Source organism: Antechinus flavipes, chromosome 4 (assembly GCF_016432865.1).
Source record: "Antechinus flavipes isolate AdamAnt ecotype Samford, QLD, Australia chromosome 4, AdamAnt_v2, whole genome shotgun sequence".
Classification (NCBI taxonomy): Eukaryota; Metazoa; Chordata; class Mammalia; order Dasyuromorphia; family Dasyuridae; genus Antechinus; species Antechinus flavipes.
This window is the reverse complement of record NC_067401.1, coordinates 163,640,682-163,662,319: the sequence shown is the minus strand read 5'-3', so window position 1 is coordinate 163,662,319 and position 21,638 is coordinate 163,640,682. Positions and strand designations below refer to the sequence as shown.

The 21,638-nt window shown below is 39.6% G+C and overlaps 1 long non-coding RNA gene across 1 annotated transcript in view; it reads right to left on the bottom strand.

Moving 5' to 3' along the window:
• Positions 1-5,670, bottom strand: part of LOC127560608 (uncharacterized) — a 28,080-nt gene extending 22,410 nt beyond the window's left edge. Inside the window, exon 1 of the long non-coding RNA XR_007953375.1 lies at positions 5,472-5,670. This is a non-coding gene — a long non-coding RNA (uncharacterized LOC127560608). The remainder of the gene's footprint in view (positions 1-5,471) is intronic.
• Between the last annotated feature and the right edge of the window lie 15,968 nt (positions 5,671-21,638).

Sequence of the window (21,638 nt, the reverse complement as noted above, 5' to 3'; positions counted from 1 at the left end):
GGCTGGACAGAGTCACGATTGAGAGCCCTGACCACTGCCCGGGTGTCCTGGAGAGCCTTCAGGGACTCAAAAAGGGAACCATCAATAACATCATAAGAGCTGTCCTGCCCCAAGGGGGGAAGGATGGTTAGGGGGGCACCAAACAGGACCTCAAAGGGTGAGAGGGAGAGAACAGAAGGACTAGGAGTACACCTGGCCCTAAAGAGGGCAAAGGGAAGGAGCCCTACCCAGGTCTCATCAGTGTCCAACCAGGGCTTAGAAATGTGCTCCTTAAGTGTCCCATCTTCCTTTCTACCTGACCCGAACTCTGTGCCGATAAGCACAGTGAAGGCACCACTTGAACCCGAGGGCTTTAGACAAGGACTGAACAACCTTAGAAATGAAGGCTGGGCCATTGTCAGACCCGAGGGAGAAGGGGAGCCCAAACCCAGGAATAATCTCAGTCACAAGTATCTTGGCCACGATCAAAGCAGATTTGGACCTCACAGGAAAGGCTTCAGGCCATCCTGAGAAGATGCCAACAAATACCAAAAGAAAACGATGTCTTTGAACCCAAACTTCCATGTATGTGAAATCAACTTCCCAGTGTTTCCCGGGTGTGAGCCCTCGGGGGCGCAGGGCAGACACAGTGTGAGGGCAGGTGCGGTTCACCTTGGCACAGGTCAGGCAACTGCGAGCAGCAGTTCCAGTGAGAGTTTTCATCCCAGGCAAAAAAAAGAAATGGGAAAGCAGATCATATAAGCAAGTCCCCCCTAAGGAAGTTAGAGAGTGCAGTTCTGAAATAAATAGCACAAGGCTCTTGCAAGAATCACAAGTCATTCTGCAGGGCTCTGTCAGTCCTAGCCATCAGCCAGGCCAGGGGATCTTGAGGTCTGTAGGAGTGTCAGTTGCCCATAGGTTTCATTGAACTCCCTCTTATCTGGAGTTGGCACATATACAAGTAACTAGCCCCAAGTTATATCGGTCCTAAAGAATAGGAGTGGGATTTGCACACAGGGGAACTGAGAACAATTCAGGGAAACTGAGGTAGGGCCATTTAGGGAACTGTATTACAACAGTTCAAATCACTGAATTACCTTCCCCTAGATACCTGGAAGGTCCCTGAATAAGAAATCTCCTTATTAGTAGTAAGTTCATTTCAAATCATTGTAAGGATGTGACTTTCCCCATATGAACCTAATTCCCATGTAAACCATGAGAACCCAATCGAGGAAGGACATGACTCCCCCTGTGAGGACTTGACTACTCTCTCACCCCAAGAGCATAAATTTTAACTCCTTCTCCTATGAAAACCTGACCGTTCCTTGACCCAAAAGAACATATATTTCAACTCTTTCCTTTTTAATCTATAAGACAGGCATGTACCACCTGTGTTTTAGCTCCAATTATATAATTCCAGGAACTCACCACTCCTTGGAACTGTTGCTATTATAAGGACTGGCCCCCTTATCAATGCAACATTTGATTATAACCACCTGGAGCCCTAGTTGGTACATCCTTGTCTTAGATGAGGTCTTCATTTGGCCCAAAGCCTTCTTTGTTTGGAACCCTATAAAGAGTGGGCAAAGCATTCTCCACTTTGAAGCCTTACCTATGGAGATGACGATCTGCCTAGGACTTTCCCGATCGAGACTCACAGGCTGAAATATCGGGGCCTTCCCAGCCGTCCAATTAGAGTTGAAGCTCCCTTGATTGTACTGAGTAATGTATTCTCTCTCTTTCTCTGCTATTCTAATCATAATCCTTATTATTCTTTGCCTCTTGTGTATTATTTGCTGTATGTGTTGTTATTGCAAGCATTCTATCCCGTGCATTGTATAATTAAATTTTACCTTTACTTTAACTGAGCCTAAGAACGTCATTTATAAAAGCGGATTCGAACTTCTCTTAAAAATCATATAACATTAATATAACAGTCCCAGAACCATAATATTGACCATCCCTATTTGAGGCAGATAAACCAAAATAGAAGTAGAAAAATGCAAAGACTTATATAGCAAGGGCAAGTCTCTCCCTGACAACCCCAAAGGCTCCCTGTTGCAGCATGACAGATGGAGCACGATCTCAGCCAGAGAATCCAGTTTGAGATGGACAGTTCACTGTGAGTTAGGTGGTCTAAAGTCATTTGTGCATTTAACTCAGCCTCTGCTTATATAGGGAGTAGCAGGACTCAAGACAGTCATGCTGCCCATTCAGAGGGGCAACCCACTCCAGGGGAGAAGGGTGAGGCCTGGAGTAGCTCCACCTGTCCCCACCCAGAATACAGATTTCTGAGCAGAGCTATCAGAATATGCACACTTAGACCATCAAGGCAGGAAAATTCCGAACTTTAGAGGCCTGAAATGTCCTTTGAGATGACTGAGATACCAATTAAGAACCTGGGGTTACAGGACTGGGGACTGCCAAGTCCCAAGGTGCCTGATTTCTGGATGTTTCAAAAAAAAAGTGCCAAACACTGAGTCTGCCAGGGCAACTCCAACAGAATAAGGGATTTCAAAGTTAAAGCATAATCAGCAGTCACATTCCAGTAGGTTTAAGCAAGGAGTTAAAGTGAAAAAAGGACTCCTTAAAGGACTTCTAATTCAATCTGAACTAGTGAGATAGGGAATGGGCAGAAGTACTTAAGGCAAAGTGAACAGGAAACTAGGAGTTCCCATTCTTCCTCTTTCCCCAATTTCCTATCTCTTCTTCTCTCCCCTTTTGTCCCAGGCAAATGTATCATCCAAAAAAAAAAAGCAAATAAACTGTCAAATAACCATCCCACATATAAATCCCAAGAGTAAATTCCTATATATAGCACAGTAGGGTTTCCTAAAAATCATTCAAACATAACAGCAAGAGTTATACAATTTTAACAATTTCCATCCCAATCTCAACACACAGTAATAAATGACCCATTTAGGGTTTAACAGTCATTTATCAATCATTTTCCAATTCCCCATATCAATCTATCAGGGGCAGAGGGCGAAGCATCTCATTCAAAAACTGCTTCATGCTGATAAGGAGAGAAGACAGAAAGACTGGTCCACAAGGATTGCTGCAAGATGTGGGGAGGCCAAAATAGAACGGCCAGCAGCTGCCCATGGAAAAAAGCATGCTTGTCTCACAGGACAGCCAAATGCCTGTCAGCTGTAGTCCCAATAAAAACAGCAGTTGGGTTTCATAGACCACTGTTAATTGTCCTCTCATCACTTAGAAACCTATAAAAACCTGAATATCTTCAGACACGAATGTCTAGTAACAGATAGATGACCAGGCTAAACACTCATTTGCCTAAGTATTTAGGATACAATGATTACATATAACCAGATTGGAAACAGCAAAGTATGACATAATTGAATTGCATTCATAAATTCTACTCACCATTGGCTCCTATTAGGCACAGGAGGAGAAAAAAAATGCAGACATATGAGTATCACATAATATAAAAACTGATCCTTCAGCACATACAGGACACAGGATAAAGTAGCCTTAACCCACTTATACTCCAGGTAATTGTCCCACTAATCATCAGAGGATGGAGCTTAAAAATTCCCTATAAATATTAATTACAAGCCCAACAAATTTTACCTCCAATAACAAATTCCATTGAATAAAGTGTCAGGTAGATTCCAACCAGGTATTTACCATGACCTTATATTGGTAACAGTAAGAAATTTGTTTCAGTAAGTTCGCAAGTCATCTTTCATATCTAAGTAGGCAGTGTCATAAGTTGAACATTATACAAATAATTTTCCTTTAAAATACCCAATACATAGAAAAATTCCAAATTACATATTGCCTATAACAGAAACATTTCCAAAAAGAGAAAGAAAAAAAACCTATTATTTTCAGAAGTCCTTTAAATGATGGTCATACAATCAATACAATCAATTAAAACTTATACAGAATATCTTATACAGAATATCCTAATACCACATAAAAGAATCTGAAAGATTCTTTAAAACATCAATTAAACTTTTAAAAATAACTTTATCAAATTATAGATCACAGTTATAACAATATTCCTTAACCAAGGAAATCATTATGTATCCAAAAAACAAAAACAAAAACAAATGTAGGCTGTCCCTTTAAAATCACAGTTGCTCCTGTCAGGCGGCTGCTGCGACTTGATCAAAAAAAGGCTGGAACACACTTAGTTTGGTGGGTGGGGGAAGGGGAAGGAGAGGAGGAAAGGAAGGTGAGCTAAATCTGCACAAAAGATTCCCTCCTGTTCCCACTCAAGAAATCCTTCCATTAAAACCCTTCCTTTTTATCTTTCTACTTAACTCTTTTCTTTCCCTCAGCTATATACTATAAACACATTTTAACAACCCTTCTATTAGATGCTCCATTGCTAAAGTAGCAGAAGCAGAGGAGAGGGTGTGTGTGTGTGAGTTGAATCTTTACCTCTGAAGACAAAAGATCCTCTCCTATTTCTCTAACCCCCACCTCTTCTCTTTCCTTACTCCTAAAACCCTTCAAATCTACAACTGCTCCTACAAATCAATGTTTCATAAATCACCATCATTCTCCTTTCCCTTTTCCTTTTAGAAGTTTTAAGATTCACAATACAGTAAATAGCTAATAACTCTATAAAATCCACGTGTTCAGCAAACATAACCCATAATGTTAACAAATTACCCAGTGTTTCAGAAGCAAACCAAGTAGTTTTTCTTTTTTCTTCCTTCTGCCTGAATGTTTCAAGGCCACTGGCATAAACTTTTTTTTCCCAGGTGACATTAAGCAGATAAGATTTTATCGCCATTAATCCTCTCTAGCAGACTTTGAAAACCTGCTTTTCAGGGAAAACTTCTCCACCAGTTTAAAATAGTCAAGTTTTTTTGTTCTTTTACTTACAAATTAGTACAACAGATTAAAAAGTTTAAAATCACACACAGAAAAATTTTATATCAAGCATAGTTACAATATGGAAATAACCAAATTAGTGTGTGGGGGTGGGGGAAGAGGGAGAAAGGAAGGTGAGCCAAATTTCTTAACCATTGTTTTTAAAACTTAACAGAGCTCTTTAAATCAACACAACAGATAGACAAGTCATAAACACAGAACAAAAATCATAGACATAGGGGCACAATTACAACATTAAACAAAACATTTAACATATACAGACTAGAGGCTATTCAGAAACTTTAGAAGAGCCCTGAGAGAAGTTGATGCAGCTTGAGAGCCTCCCTCCAGAAACCAAACGGAGTTTTTTAGGTTTCCGAGCCCCAGTTTGGTGCATTTTTCTGCCTTCACAGAGAATGCCCAGAGAACCAGATAGTGCCAAAAGGCACTCAAAACCAGAGTTATGCCACTGGCACACAGAACCAGATAGTCACAAGTGCACTTAAACACAAAGAGACAATAGACAAACAATTCCAGAACACAAAAGATAACCAGCCAGGGCACTCTGATAGCATCCTGTGGAGGCTGGTGGACATTACTATTGCTGTGTCCAGCATAACCACCTACAATCCTTGAGTACTCACCCAGAAATAAACCAGTTCCCAGAACACTCAAAGCCAATTGAGTCAAATTTATGTCTCCTCTGTGATCCGCAAAGGTGGATTACCAAGATGTGAGGCTGAGGAACGTCTCTCTTTGGCCACCCTCTAAAGCTGGTAACCCCTTTTGCCCTCCAGAGAAAGGGACTGGCTGTCGAAACAGAGCCAAAGGTTATGTTGCTGGGAAGCCTCCAAATGAAGTGCCCAGGAGAGGGAAAAACAGGGCAGCCAAAATAATGACGTTTTAAGAGCATTTATTGCTAGCTAGCAACTGAACCCCAACATCAAGACTAGAGGGGTCAGTTATGAGTGGCCTCAGGGCCATATATTCAGAGAAAGAAGAGAGAGACATCAAAATGTTTCTTGATACATTTGTCATAATAAAAGAATTTCCGTTCTAAACAGGAAGCAAAAAGTTATCACTTTAAAGGGGTCATTTTTAGGCAGCAACAAGCAGCATTTCTTTAAGCTTATCAGGTTGTCAAGTTCTCAAGACTCAGGACAGTACATCTGGGTTGTTAAAAATACCATCTGTATTAGGGAGTGAAGAACTAGTAATAAACTAACTACAAGGATTTAAAATTATGTTTCTCATGGTCCCATTTTGGGGTGCTTTTCCACTTCAGACATGTATTGGTCAACCTGCCATCTTGGGGAGGGGATGGGGATAAAGAGGGGAAAAATTGGAACAAAAGGTTTGGCAATTGTCAATGCTGTAAAATTACCTATGCAAATAATTTGTAAATAAAAGGCTATTAAAAAAAACAAAAACAAAAACAAATCAACTTGCCATAGAAAATGCCAAATACTAGAAAAGATCTGAAGACTTTTATCTCTATCTAAGGACTTCTATCTCTAAGGCTCTTTGGACTGGTCAAACCAGGAACACCTCTGTTTTCTGTGGGTTGAGGTTCACTTTTTTTTTTTTTGGAGATACTGTGCAACCCATATTCTGCATATTGTAACACTGACATTGGTGATCAAAAGCTTTAGATCTTTTTTGTCTGGCTCAATCAGAATTTATTGCATTAGGTTTTCATTATCTTCTGTCAGCATCTTCCCAAGGACAAATATATCGTCCAGATACATCACCACATTAGACAGTTCATTAACTCCAATTATTTACTCCATGGATGGAAAATGGAAAGTACTTCCTGAGATGTCTTGGAGCCTATGCCTCCCTCTCCCAGGCCTATCTCCTGCTACACAAGTCTGGTATACATTTAGTCAGCCCTGACTGTTGAAACACTCCCACAAGCTTGCTGATATGGTCTGGTTATAATTCAGACTTCCTCATCCCAGAAAGCTTTCATGGCTAATCTTTAGAACCCATCTCCTTTTGGTTACTAGATCATGCTTCTCTGTTTTGTTACCCCACTCTGGACATGAGGATGCTTCAACTGACCTTTTGTCTGGGTCTTTGACCAGAAAGCACAATTCACTAATGGTCTGGGCTTGTAACATATTGCCCTGTGGAACAGTGGACCAAAAGGTTGTATCTTTCCACACTCTCCTATGTGCTTGACTCTGAGAACCAATAGACTATTTTGAGATATTTCATTGTCAATACTTACCATTCAACAAAACTCCCAGTCAGCTCTTTCATCATTTCCATTCTGCAAAATGGAATCAATTCTGAAACTCATTCCTCCTCAGCACCATTTGCTCCAGAAACCCCCCTCTTCTTTGGCAAGGTAGACATTTGGACCCACCTTCTTCTTTTCTACTTATCCCTCCCCACCAGCTTTTCATCTTCTTTTTATGTATTTTTCCCCCATTAGATAATCATCTCCTTGAGCATAGGGACTGTCTTATGAATCTTTGCACCTTTCTTTGTATTCTCAACACTTAAGATGCCTAGGCTTAGTAAATGTTTACTGATTTTCTGATTCTGATTCTACCTTAAATTTGCATGGCACTGATAAATCTAGCTGGGCAGTTGAAAGAAATCTCTTTGTTTTCCTCTACCTTAAGAATTTGATAGGAGGCATGAATGAATCCAACTCTGAGAACCACTGATTGCCTAGCAAGAGAATTCAGAGAACTTCCAGCTCTCATCATGATTTTCTATTCCACTTTGTTTCTCCTGCTCAAAACCCAGAGATTTTCATGCATTTGTATCTTTTTCTTCCTTCTCTCCCTCTTCCACTCCTTCCTTTCTTTCTTCCACCCTCCCTCCCTTCCTTTCTTCCTCTCACCTTCCTTTCTTCCTTCGTTCCTTCTTTCCTTCATTCCTTTGTTCCTCCCTTCCTTCGTTCCTTTGTTCCTACCTTCCTTCCTTCGTTCCTTCCTTCCTGCCTTCCTTTCCTTCTTTTCTTCCTCTTTACTTTGAAGGTGAAAAAAACCAATGATCTTGTTGGTAGAATTGTGAACTGTTCCATCCATTCTGGAGAACAATTTGAAACTATGCCCAAAAGGCTATCAAACTGTGCCTTCCTAAAACTTTTGTTCCAGAAGTGCTGGGTCTGTATCCCCAAAAATGATAAAAAATATTAGAAAAGGACCCATATATACAAAAATGTTCATAGCAGCTCTTTTTGTGGTGGCAAAAAATGGAAAGTGAGTAGATACCTATCAGTTGGGAAATGGTTGAATAAATTATTATATATTAATGTAAGGGAATGTTATTGTTCCATAAAAAATGATGAGTATGCTTATTTAAAAATCCCTGGAAAGATTTACATGAATTGATGCTGAATAGAACCAGAAATATATTGTACATAGCAACAATAATAGATTTGGCTCTTCTCAGAAATTCTGTGATCCAAAGCAATTAATTCCAATGAAGTTTGGATGAAAAATGCCATTCACATCCAGAGAGAGAACTATGGAGATGATTACAAATAGCAGCATATATTTTCACCTTCTTTTTTCTTCTGTTTTTTTTTCTCATGGTTTTTCCCCTTTGTTCTGATTTTCCTCTCCTAAATTGTCACATAGAGACTCATATGGAACTATGTAAAAAATGAATGTACACATATAACCTAAAATATGTATGTGCTAATGTTTTTGTCATGTATGCTCTCACCCTTTGCCTCTATTCTTTTATAGACCTCTGCACTAGCTGCACAGATGATAAAAGTGTGCAGGTATTCAGTTCTACTTAATTATTTAATGTGTCTTGCTAATTATTTGAACAGTCTGGAACTGATTCCAATCAATGGCAATACTCCATTGATAGACTGGGGGTTTTGACACGGCAGAGGCACAGTATGTGTAGTATTTTTCACTTCCTAGGGAAATTTCTAATGTATCCCAAATTTGAAAAGTTTTTTGTCCTTCAGTCCTCCAAGTCCAACCCTTTCAAAGGTACTGATTTCTCCTATTTCTCTAGAATAATTATAATACAATGATCACTTCAAATAACAGAACATTCCACACCCTTCAAACTTTATGATTATTACCTGTGTATTTCCCTCCATCCTGTTTTCTTTTGTTTATGCTTCTATTTTCAAAAATCTCATTCCCTCCTCAAAATTCTATTTTGCTTCTGACCATTGCCTTCCTTAATTGATCTTCCCTTTTATCATCTTGGGTTCTCCTTTGCTTTTTCCTTTTCCATCCCAATTCCATATTGGAAAAGATAGATTTCTATCCCCAGTGAGTTTGTCCATATACTCTTTCTTTTTTGAATTAATTTAAATGAAAATGAGGTTCAAATATTCCTACCATCCTCTTCCCCCTTTCCCCTCTACTATAAAAGCTCTTCATTGACTAAGATTACAAGATAATGATAAATGTTGGAGGAATGTTTGAAAATTGGGACACTAATATATGATTGGTGGAGTTTTGAACTGTTCCAATCATTATAGAGAGCAATTTGGAACTATTTCCAAAGGGCTATCAAATTGTGAATACCTTTTTGTTGAGGAGAAAGACATCTCAATAAGAGTGTGCAAGAATTTGCACACTCAGTCTCCATGTTAAGGAGCAAAAATTTATTATGCTACTTGAAGGTAGGTTAAAGTTTCTACATATTAAGGAAAGAGGCAGAAGCAAGAAGAAATTACACTGCTTGACAGTAAGCTAAAGTTCCAAAAGAGTCAGAATCAGGGAGATAAGTGGGACACCAATTGAAATGAGCCAGAGCTCCAAAGGAGTTTTTATCAAAGAGTCAGATTTAGGAAGATAGCTTTGTACCAAAGAGAAATAAAGATTAGGTTGCTATTTTCCTGTTATGGTATAGAGGTTCAATTGAGGAGTGGTAAGGGTGGGGTGGTTCCTGTCATTGAGTTCTACAGCTTACAGACTAACAGCATCAGTATTAAATTACTGCTTTTGGCCAGTATTTTTTGTGACCTTCCCAAAGCTGGCTAGCCTTAGGACTTCTAAGGAATTGCTATTTTCTTACACCTCACCCCTCAAGCAATCCAAACCCAAAATCTTTGGGGGCAAAGGGAGGAAAGTCATCTTCTGGAGCTGTTTCAGGCTGATAAGAAGTGTAGAACTGCTCCTGCCTCACTAAATCCAGACTCAGAAGGGGAGACTTGATGGTGGCAGCAGCATCCAGGGAATATTGGGTTTTAGGAATAAATAGCTAGCAGTGTATAAATTGGGAAGTTCGTGGCTTGGAATCTGGAAAACAAACTCACTAGTAGTAGGGAAGAAAACAATTATCTTGGAGAAAGTGGAGGAAAACACCAATAACAAAAAAGAAAGCTGGAATGAAGGAAGCAGACCTGTCTAACTGTGTGACCAATAACAATTGGTTTCCCAAGAGATTAGAGGACATTCTTTCCCAAGTAAGTAGTTTAGTGTAAGCCAAAAAGAAATTTCCACTGGTTGACTTCTGGGATTAGAAGTTGGCCCAAGGATTTTTGAAACCACCCAGAAGGAGAAAGATGTACCCTTCTTTCTTTAGCAAAGACCTGTTCCTGGCGGCTATAGTGTAGGAGTCTGATGTTGGGGAATCAAAATTGCCATCAGGGGCATTTGGGCAGCAGCATGGGGAGCTGAGTCTGCAAGCCTGTTTTCCCTTGACCAAAAGTGAATCTTCTTTCTTGTGTCCTTTACAAACCATAAGAGAAACCTCTCTAAGTCCATGGACAGCGCGCAGTTATTGTAGAATTTCTTCTATATTCTTAATAGAGGAATATGTGGTTGTCAAAAATCTCCTTTCTTTCCATATAGCCCCATGAACATGCAAGACATGAAAGGCATACTTGCAGACAGTATAGATGTTCATTCTCATTCCTTTCTCCAATCCTAAAGCTCTGCTGAGGGCAAAGAGTTTGGCCCTCTGGGCAGAAGTCCCAGGGAGAGGGGTTTAGCCTCCACGGTTGCAAAGGTTCACCACAGAGTAACCTGCCTTCCTTTCCCCATTTAAATCAGACAGGGCTAACACTGGAGCAGAGATCAGTTTAGCTTCCTTTGAGGCAGGTTCTGGCAGTGGCAAGATCACCTGCTTCTTCTCCTTTTGAGCATGTGGGAAGTGGAAGTTAATTTATGCCCCAAATACTTGAGGTACTGATCAGCAATGTGGGCCTTAGACAAAGACATTTTGTAGCCTCGGGAACCTAGAAAGTTAAGCAGTGCTATACAAAAAAGCATCTTCCAGATCTAAAGTACAGGAAAACTCACAAGGAACTAAAAGCTTGTGCTTAAATCTTTTTTCAATGAGGGGTTGCATTTCCTCTCTGGCCTCTGGCTTCATTGGTTTCTGTCACCTACGAGGGAACATGCTGGGATCCCAGAGGCACACTAAAACTGGGGTAGCATGAGTAGCCCGCCCAGGGATTCCTGGGTCCCACACAGAGGAATCTACTTCCTCCCAGATTTCAGATGGAATATGAGAGGGCTTTGAGAGAAGCATAAAAAGTGCACCCGAAGTTTAAGAAGAGGAATTTAGGTCCCCAATTTCACCATTAAGTCATACCCCAACAAGGCAGCAGGACAACAAGAGATAAGAAAAGGAAATTTTGCAGAGCACAAAGCTTAGAGGACTCACACAAGATTTCCTAGGAGCTTGGGGTATCCCCCAGGTATAGGATCAGTATGAAAAGGGATTACCTTAATAAAGAGGGTATAACATTATGGGGGTAGGTGTAGCCTCCCCCTCAGCTGTTACTGATTGCCAGTCTTGCCTAATCCCAGGCCTTCAGAGATCCTGGCCACTGCCTTGTTGAGCAGTGGTTCTTGTGTTCAACAGAGCATCGGGACACAGCAGTTTACAAGCTCAAGTCTTTATTCCATGCGGTCATTTCCTGCACTCTTCCTGCACTCCTCTGCACTCCTTCTTCCTGGTCCCCACTACTTATATTGGGTCTATGAAGTCACTTGCACAGCCATTAAGAGAAGGAGACGTGTCCCATTAATGATACATTTTCAATGAGGCTAGAGTTTTCCGCTCACGAGGTAGTCCCTACTAGCTACAGAGATCACAAAAATCTTTGATGCCTCAGGCATCTTCCTCCTTGCACTATGTAAGGTTCCTTTCCAGACCTTACAATTCCCTTTTCTTGTTTAGCGGGTACTGCTCATCACATCAAATTACCTTTGACATCAACAATAGCTCGCTTAATTAATGAGACTACAAGGTATACAAAAATACAACAAAAGCAAACAAAAGTAAAATAGCAAGAACTAGGTCCAAGAAGGGCCAAAACCAAGAAAATATAACATGGTGTTCAACCCAGTATTTATTTTAAAGGCATTGTCTACAAGTGGAAAACTGGCAAAGCCTCCCCTCAGCCCATCATATGAATAGTGGGAGGTCGTGGGAGAGGCATCCAAGTCCACTGTCCAGTTTTGTCTACTTCTAGGCATTGTGCATCAACTAGGGAAGTCCAACTCAGCTGTGACACTGGTGCTGCGTTTGTCATCTTTGATGTCATAGTCAAGAGGGACATGGCTGTCATCAGTGTCTGAAGGGCTGCTGACATCCTGCCGATCCTTCTGGGCCATCGTCGTGGACGATGACATCATCTGATCCTGCTCTTCTTCATCCCCCAGGTGATGGATGTTCCTGCTTGGGATCCATTCTTCTGCTGTCTGGTCTGCATCTGATATGAGGAGAGCATATCCGGGTCCCCAACCTATGATCCAACCCAGGCCCTTCCAGATGCCATCTAAGTGCTTCCACATCACTGTGGAGAGAGGGCTCTCATTCTTGTTGGCCAGGTTGTTAGTTGAGGGAGGAGGATCAGGAGATGGGGAATACTCTCAGGGCACATGCTTAGCAGTAGGCAGAATTGAAACCCAAACCAAGCTTTGAATGTGGAAAAGACCATACCCCTTCTCTTCAGCAAGATACTTAACCCACTTAATTCCCTTTCTGCTCAACTCACCATGGTAATTAAGATACTTAACTCTTTTCTCTACTAAATGGCTAAACTCTGCAGATCACCTAGAACAGTAACATGCTATATAAATCAGTAAAATGCTAAAAAAGACTTCTTTAGCTCTGCCCCACATACTGCACTCTCTGGGCCTTCGGGCACCAACTCTTTGCTTGCTTTTCCCCTCACAATTCCTTGTCTGGCTGCACAAGTTAAAATCTCTCCTAGTTTTAACTTGTGGGATTCCTTAAAATCAATTTTAACCCATTGTATTCAATTAGTTGTTCTCCCCCTAATTTCCACCTCTCTGGCTCTAATCTCACCTCCTTTTGTTCTAACTGCTGTAAAGTAATCTATTGTTTCTTCTCTGACTCAACCTTTAGGTGGAATTCTTGTACTTGTTCTAATTGCTGTAAAGTTACTTTTCATTTCTTCTCTAAGTCAACCTGTAACTCTTGCACTTCTTGTTCTCTTGTAAAGTAATCTTTTGTTTCTTCTCTGACAAGACCTGTAGGAGAGATTCTAGCATCTTTTTTTTTTTTTTTCTAATTGCTTAATCAACTTACTTACGTCCTCCTGAATTTTGCTGAGCTGCACATAATGGACCTGGAGCCTCCAAGCCCAGAAGTAAGCCCCCTGGTCCTCATCAGATGTGTTTTCTGCTAGAGAATCACCTGTCTGGCTCTCAAACTTATATACTTGAGCTGTATGCTTGGCTGTGTCATCAGGCATGATCATGGGTAAACTTAGACCCAGATCCATTATGCTTCTTTGCCTTCTCGTCTCTCGATGAGACTGTTGAAACTTCCCTTGCGGGGCCTGACAATCCTGAAAGTGCTGCGTCTACGTTGTGCTGCCACTTTTTATTATTATTATTATTATTGTAGCTTTTTATTTACAAGTTATATGCATGGGTAATTTTACAGCATTGACAATTGCCAAACCTTTTGTTCCAATTTTTCTCATCCTTCCCCCATCCCCTCCCCAAGATGGCAGGTTGACCAATACATGTTAAATGTGTTAAAGTATAAATTAAATACCATATAAGTATACATGTCCAAACAGTTATTTTGCTGTACAAAAAGAATTGGACTTTGAAATAATGTACAATTAGCCTGTGAAGGAAATAAAAAATGCAGGCAGACAAAAATATAGGGATTGGGAATTCTGCATAGTGGTTGATAATCATTTCCCATAGTTCTTTCGATGGGTGTAGCTGGTACTATTCATTATTGAACAAATGGAACTGATTTAGTTCATCTCATTGTTGAAGAGAGCCATGGCCATCAGAATTGATCATCATATAGTACTGTTGTTGAAATATATAATAATCTCCTGGTCCTGCTCATCTCATTCAGCATCAATTCATGTAAGTTTCTCCAGGCCTTTCTGAAATCATCCTGCTGGTCATTTCTTACAGAACAATAATATTCCAGAATGTTCATATACCACAATTTATTCAGCCATTCTCCAATTGATGGGCATCCACTCAGTTTCCAGTTTCTGGCCACCACAAAGAGGGCTGCCACAAACATTCTTGCACATACAGGTCCCTTTCCCTTCTTTAGTATCTCTTTGGGATATAAGCATAGTTGTAATACTGCTGGGTCAAAGGGTATGCACAGTTTGATAACTTTTTGAGCATTAGTTCCAAATTGCTTTCCAGAATGGCTGGATGTATTCATAATTCCACCAACAATGTATCAGTGTCCCTGTTTTCCCACATCCCCTCCAACATCCCACATTATCTTTTTCTGTCATTCTAGCCAATCTGACAGGTGTGTAGTTGTAATGGGCTGAGGCTTGAATTGATGCACTGAGGTCCCAAGCACCTGAGGCTAAATAGTAATTGGACCGTACTCTATTAATATATATACTTGGAGAAAGAATGGCCCCGCCCACTCTTTGTGCAAGCCCTGATGTGTTGTATAGGAAATGATGATTTTGGTGGGTGGAGGCAGGGGAGTGGGAAAGGGAAGCAGAAAGAGAGACTGCTGGCTGGTATCTTGTCACAGCTGCTTGCATTGCTATAGCGATCCCCCTTCACCTCCGATCTCCCTCTGGTAGCTGGCTTCTTGTCGCAGCTGCCCATATTGCTATTACAAACCTTCTTTACCTCTCCAGAGAATAAAAATTGAAGATTTTTCCCTTAACCTGAATTCCTGACTCCGGATGATTTTAAATACGCGGTCATCACATGTAGTGATATCTCAGAGTTGTCTTAATTTTGTGCTGCCACTTGTAACCTGTCCCTCAGAAGTTACTGATTGACAGTCTTGCCTAATCCCAGGCCTTTGAAATTCTCCAGCCACTTCCTCATGAAGCAGTAGATTTTTACTGCTTACCTAGTCCCAGGCCTTCAGAGATCTCTGGCCACTGCCTCATCGAGCAGTGGATCTTGTGTTCAACAGAGTGCCCAGACACAGCAGCTTGCAAGCACAAGTTTTTATTCCAAGCCATCATATCCTGCACTCCTCTGCACTCCTCCTACTAATCTTTTCCTGTTATTTTAGCCAATCTGACAAGTATGTAGTGCTATCTGAGAGTTATCTTAATTTGCATTTCTCTGATCAATAGTGATTTTGAGCTCCTTTTTATATGATCATAGTTTCAATTTCTTCATCTGAAAATTGTCTGTTCATATCCTTTGACCATTTATCAATTGGAGAACGATTTGAACTATTATAAATTTGAGTCAATTCTCTATATATGTCAGAAAAGAGGCCTTTATCAGATCCTTTGGATGTAAAAGTGTTTTTCCAGTTTATTGCTTCTCTTCTAATCTTGTCTGCATTAGTTTTGTTTGTATAAAAACTTTTAAACTTAATATAATCAAAATTATCTATTTTGTGATCAATAATGCTCTCTAGTTCTTCTTTGATCCCAAATTCCTTTCTCCTCCACAGATCTGAGAGGTAAACTATGTTACGTTCTTCTATTTTGTTTATAATATCATTCTTTATGTCCAGATCCCGAATCCATTTCGGCCTTATCTTGGTATGTGGTGTTAAGTGTGGGTCAATGCCTAGTTTCTGCCATACCAGTTTCCAATTTTCTCAGCAGTTTTTGTCAAATAGTGAATTCTTATCCCAAAAGCTGTGGTGTTTGAGTTTGTCAAACACTAGTTATAGTCATTGACTATTGAGCAGACTGATCAACTGCTCTATTTCTTAGCCAGTATCAAATGATTTTGATGACCGCTGCTTTATAATATAGTTTTATATTTGGTATATCTAGGCCACCTTCATTTTTTTTTCTTCATTAATTCTCTTGAAATTCTTGACCTTTTGTTCTTTGAGATGAATTTTGTTGTTATTTTTTCTAGGTCAGTTTCTTGGGAGTTGGTATATTTTTCCAGTTGTTTAGAGCTGACTTTATTTGTATGGAAAGTGTTTTATAGTTTTGCTTATATAGTTGCTGACTTAAACTTGACAGATAGATTCCTAAATATTTTATATTATTGGCAGTTATTTTAAATGGAATTTCTCTTTGTACCTCTTGTTGTTGGGTTTTATTAGTGATGTATAAAAATACTGATAATTTATATGGATTTATTCTGTATCCAGAAACTTTGCTAAAGTTGTGTATTATTTCTAATAATTTTTTAGTTGATTCTCTAGGGTTATCTAAGTATACCATGATATCATCTGCAAAGAATAATAATTTGGATTTACACAAACTGATACTGAATGAAACAAGCAGAAGGAAGACTACTTTGTACAAAATAACAGCAAGAATTTGTGATAATCAGCTAGGAACGAATTGGTTCTTCTCAGTGCTTTAGTGATCCAAAGCAATCCTAATAGACTTTGGACAACAAATGCCATCTGTATTCAGAGAAAGAATTAAGGAGAAAGAATATAAAGCACCATATACTTTGTTCACTTTTTTTTTTTTAACTCTCTCCCATGGTTATATAATTTTGCTCTGATTATTCTCTACCCACATAATTCATAAAGCAATGTGTGTTAAAAATAAATAATTTTGCTAAACACTCCCCAAAATTAAAATTATATTTTAATGTCCAAACAATAGAACACTTAATATAGGATAACAATATAGGACAAAAGAGGACAACAATAGGACAGACAATACATTTGGTCTTTGATACCCTTAACATCCAATGAGCCAGAGAGTTGGATGCCAAGGCTAAGGCTGGCTTAATTTCTCAGGAGAGTAGGATGAGCTTCTTCTGCCTGGTGCCTTGATGGAGTCCCTAAAGCCTATGGCAGGGAGGTAGTTTTCCTCCTCCTCCTCCTCTCTTCTCTTCATTACTCCTCTTCTCTCTCCTGCACCTCTCTCCTCTTTCCTCCTTCTCATACATCCCTTTTTCTCCTCTCTGCTCTCCTCTTCCTCCATTCTTTTCTTCTCTCCTTTCTCCCTCCTCCATCTCCATCTTCCTCTCTCTTCTCTCTCCTCTCTCCTCCTATTTCCTCTCTTCCTCTTCATTTCTCTCTCTTCCTCTCTCCTTCTCTCTCTCTCACTTGCTCACTCTCACTCAGTCTTGCAGTCATACAAAAGGACTGTTGAGACTCCTGACATTTTATTTTTGTAAGGAAGTCTGAGGTAGAACTGACATCACAAAACACCATTTTTTCTTTATACCACTTACCTCCTCTCCAGTCACTTCTGGCATTGCAGGGTGGAGTATTTGTTCAGACAGAAAAAGCTTGTCAGATACTTAGTATCCTGAATATAAGCCACACTCTCCCTTCCTGAAGTTTCAAACTATATATTTCCTAATCATTCTCACTAAATATTTTTGCCACTCTTCCACCTACATTGTATCTTTGCCAAAGATTTAAAGTATCTCTCAAAGTTAAACTTTTAAATTTCTGGTCTCTGTTTGACTGTGCATTAATAGGGAAAAATATTTTGTGTTCAAGGTGGATAAATAAGAGGAAATTGATATGTTTTTCTCAAAACCTTTTTGATTTACCTTTCTTTTTTCCCTTCTCTGAGACATGTCCAATCAAAAGGACAAAAAAAGTTGCCATTGTTCTCCTTGTCTTCTTCTCTGTCTTCCCTAATACTCTTTCCTTTCTATTCACCTAATTATTATCCTGATTATTATCCACAGTGCTGGAACTGTACAATGCAAAGATACAGAGCTCAAAATCAGGAAGATCTCACATCAAGTCCATTCTCACATTTGACTAGCTTTGTGAGCCTTGGCAAATTCATATCTCAACATATTCTCACATCTCAACCTGCCTCAGCTTCTTCAAACCCATGTTATTTTCCTTCCCTTACCTTCAATATGCACCCAATCAGCAGCTTGTTATCTCCTGAAAATCTCCCAATAGAAAAAGAGAGATCATTAACTAAATTCATGGAGAATTTGGAAGAAGAAAAAAAACTCTTTGGTGGGGAGCAGCTCCTGACCTGTTCTTTTCATCTTTATGAGCTTCTCTGATTCAAGAGAATATTTCTGTTCATAGTGACAATAATCAGAATCCTTTTGACCTTCTACCCAGTCAACCATTCATCTATGATTTCCTTGGTTCTTTGTTCCCCTAGCTGTCTAGATGCCATTTGGAGATCACCCATGCAAGAAGGCATTCACAGGAAGGAGTAACGGGTCAAGGCTTCTGATGAAGACAGCATTTCAGCAGGGACTTGAAGGAAGACAAGGAATTACGGAAGCAGAAATGAAGGAGAGAATTCCAGGGATGAGGGACAGCCAGGACAAATGCACAAGACACAGGAGAGGGAGGGTTTCATCTGAAAAGCAGCAAGGAGCCTAGTGTCCCCAAATCACTGAGAATGGTGAGATGGAATAGAAGGTGGAACTATCCTGGAAAGAGGATAGGATGGGGAGGGGCTTGTTTGGGTGGGCTTTGGGGGTTGTTGTGGCAATATGATCTGATAGACCCTAGTTCTATTTCTGCCACTTCCTAGATCTATGTCCTTTGGAGGTACTGCAAAGCAGAGAGTACCCTTTACCTGGATTCCATAATAAATGGAATAGAATAAAGATTAAGGAGACTGGAAAAGGGAGGTGGTCATTGGTGAAGGGCTTTGAATGCTACACAAAATTCTCTAATCATTGATGGGATTGTCAAATCTCTGAAGGTTATTGAGTTGGGAATTGGGAGAAGTGACATAGATCTGTGTTTTGAGAAGATTAACTGCACAGCTGAGTGGAAGAAGGAGTGCTGTGAGGAGAAATGTGGCTATCGTTACATGGGATGATGAGTATTTGCCCCACGGTAGTAACATTCCCAGATGCCACAAGGATGTTTATAATAGAAAGCTTCCTGTGTTAAAACTGATGGTTATGGGGAGGTGAGGATAGAGAGAGATGGAGAACTCAACACTGACATGTGGGTTTTGAGTCTGGATAACTAGTAACTAGATAACATTTTGATCAATGGCACCGTCAACATTAGTAGGAAAGTTTAAAAAGTGGGAATTTTTGTAAAGTAAGATATAAGTTGAGTTTGGGACATGTAAAAGGAATTACAGTAGGCAATGAAAAGTGAAAATTATCATTCTGTGTAGATGATATGATGGCATAATTAAGAGAATCTGCGAGAATAACCTAAAAATACTAGGAACAATGAATAAAGTTAATTTAGCAAAGCTGCAAGACACAAAACAAATCCCCATAAATTATTAGCATTTCTATATCTTACCATATAGAACAAAGTCTAGCAGCAAGATATACAAAAAGAAATTCCACTTAAGATAAGAAATTCCACTTAAGATAACTGTAGATCATATAAAATGTTTGGGAGAGTTCACATCCCAAGACAAAGTCAGAAAATAAATGAACACAGTGACAAAGCACTTTTCATGCAAAGTCAGATCTAAACAATTGGAAGAATATCAAGTACTCATGGGTAGGCTGAACTAATACAATAACAATGACAATTTACCTAAATTCAGCTACTTATTAAATACCATACTAAGCAAACTTCCAAGAAACTACAAATGTAGAAAAAAATAATAAAGTTCATCTGGGAGACCAAAAGGTCAAGACTATCAAGGGAATCAATGAAAAAAAAATGAAAATGAAGATGAAGCAAATTAGAAGAACAAAGGGTAGTTGACCCCTCAGATTTGTGGAGAAGGAAGGAATTTATGGTCACAGAATTAGAAGTAGAGTATTATGAAATGCAAAATGGATCATTTTGATTATATTAAATTAAAAAGGTTTTGTACAAACAAAACCAATGTAGACAAGATTAGAAGGGAAGCAGAAAACTGGAAAATTCTTTTCAATCCAAGGGTTCTGGTAAAGGTTTCATTTCTAAAATGTACAGTAAATTGACTCAAATTTGTAAGAAAATACATCATAAGACAAACCATTCTCCATTTATCAATTGGAGTAAACTAGGCTGCTGATACGTTGTTAGTAGAGTTGGGAACTGATTCAAACATTCTGGAGGGCAATATGGGACTATACCCAAAGGTCTATCCAACTCTGCATACCCTTTGATCCAACAGTGTCACTATTGGGTGTGTATCCCTAAGAGATCCTAAAAAAGGGAAAAGGATCCACATGTGCAAAATGGTTTGTAGCAGCCCTTTTTGTACTGGCAAGGACTAGAAGCTGAGTGGAGGCCCATCAACTGGAGAATGACTGAATAAGTTAGGGTATATGAATGTTATAGAATATAATTGTTCTATAAGAAAGAAAATCAGCTGGATGATTTCAGGGAGGCCTGGAGAGATTTACATGAACTGTTGCTAAGGGAAATGAGTAGAATCAGGAGAACATTGTATACAGAAGCAACAAAACTGTACAAGGACCAATTCTTATGGACTTGGCTCTTTTTCACAGCAAGGTGATTCAAGCCAGTTCCAACGGTCTTGTATTGGAGAGAGCCCTCTGCCCCCAGAGAGGGGACTATTGGGGATTGAATGTGGATTACAACATAGTAGTTTCATTTTTTATTGCTGTTTGCTTACATTTTGTTTTCATCCTCTTTTTGATTCCTTTTAAATCTGATTTTTCTCGTGCAGCTTGATAATTTTGGAAATATGTATAAAAGAATTACAGATATTTCATATATATTGGATAACTTGCTGTCTGTGGGAATGGGTGGAGGGAAGGGAGGAAAACATATTGGAACAAGGTTTTGCAAGGGTGAATATTGAAATGATCTATACATATGTTTTGAAAATAAAAGCTTTAACAACAAAAAAGGAAGTGGATTACCAAATTGTTGTGAGAGACTAAATTGCCTTGGCCCAAATGTTTGCCTGTTTCTTGTTAAAAGAAGTAGAACTACCCACAGAAGTGATCTAGGATTTTGTCTATATGAAACTGGTTTATCTTATTTGGGAGAAGAAAGGGAAAGACCCTGTCTTGAAAAAAAGAATGTTTTTTAAGGAGTTATATACAGGTAGTGTCCTCATCCCTTTCAGTTCTTAGGAAGCAAGAATTGCCAGCCCAGACAACACTTCTGCATTAGGTAGTTCCAGTAGAGTTCCAGGTGCTTACTAAATCCTGAAAGAAGCAAATTAGGAAGGACTTAAAAGACACTACAGATGCCTGAGAGTGTGGTCTGGAGGCTTAGAATACCCAAGTAAAGTCAAAGTTCTTAGCGTGGAGTAAAGTCAGGAAGCTGCTGGAGCTCTCCCAGTTTCCCTAGAAAACCACAAGAAACCAAGCTTCTGAACAGAATCTGATGGCATGAAACCACTCTTCAGCTTAAGATAAACTGAAAAACATTCAAGAAAGATCAGTCTCACTGGGATGAAAGTGATGTTCAACCTGGGCCAAACAGACTCTGGGAAAGCTGGTGAGAGGGTCTTCTTCATCACAGCAAACCAGCAACTAAGACTCTTGGTCCTGGCTCAGCAGAGGAGCAAATTGGGGGGCAGGGGCAGATTCCAGTCCCAAGTCAGAAGGCAAACCCTGGGA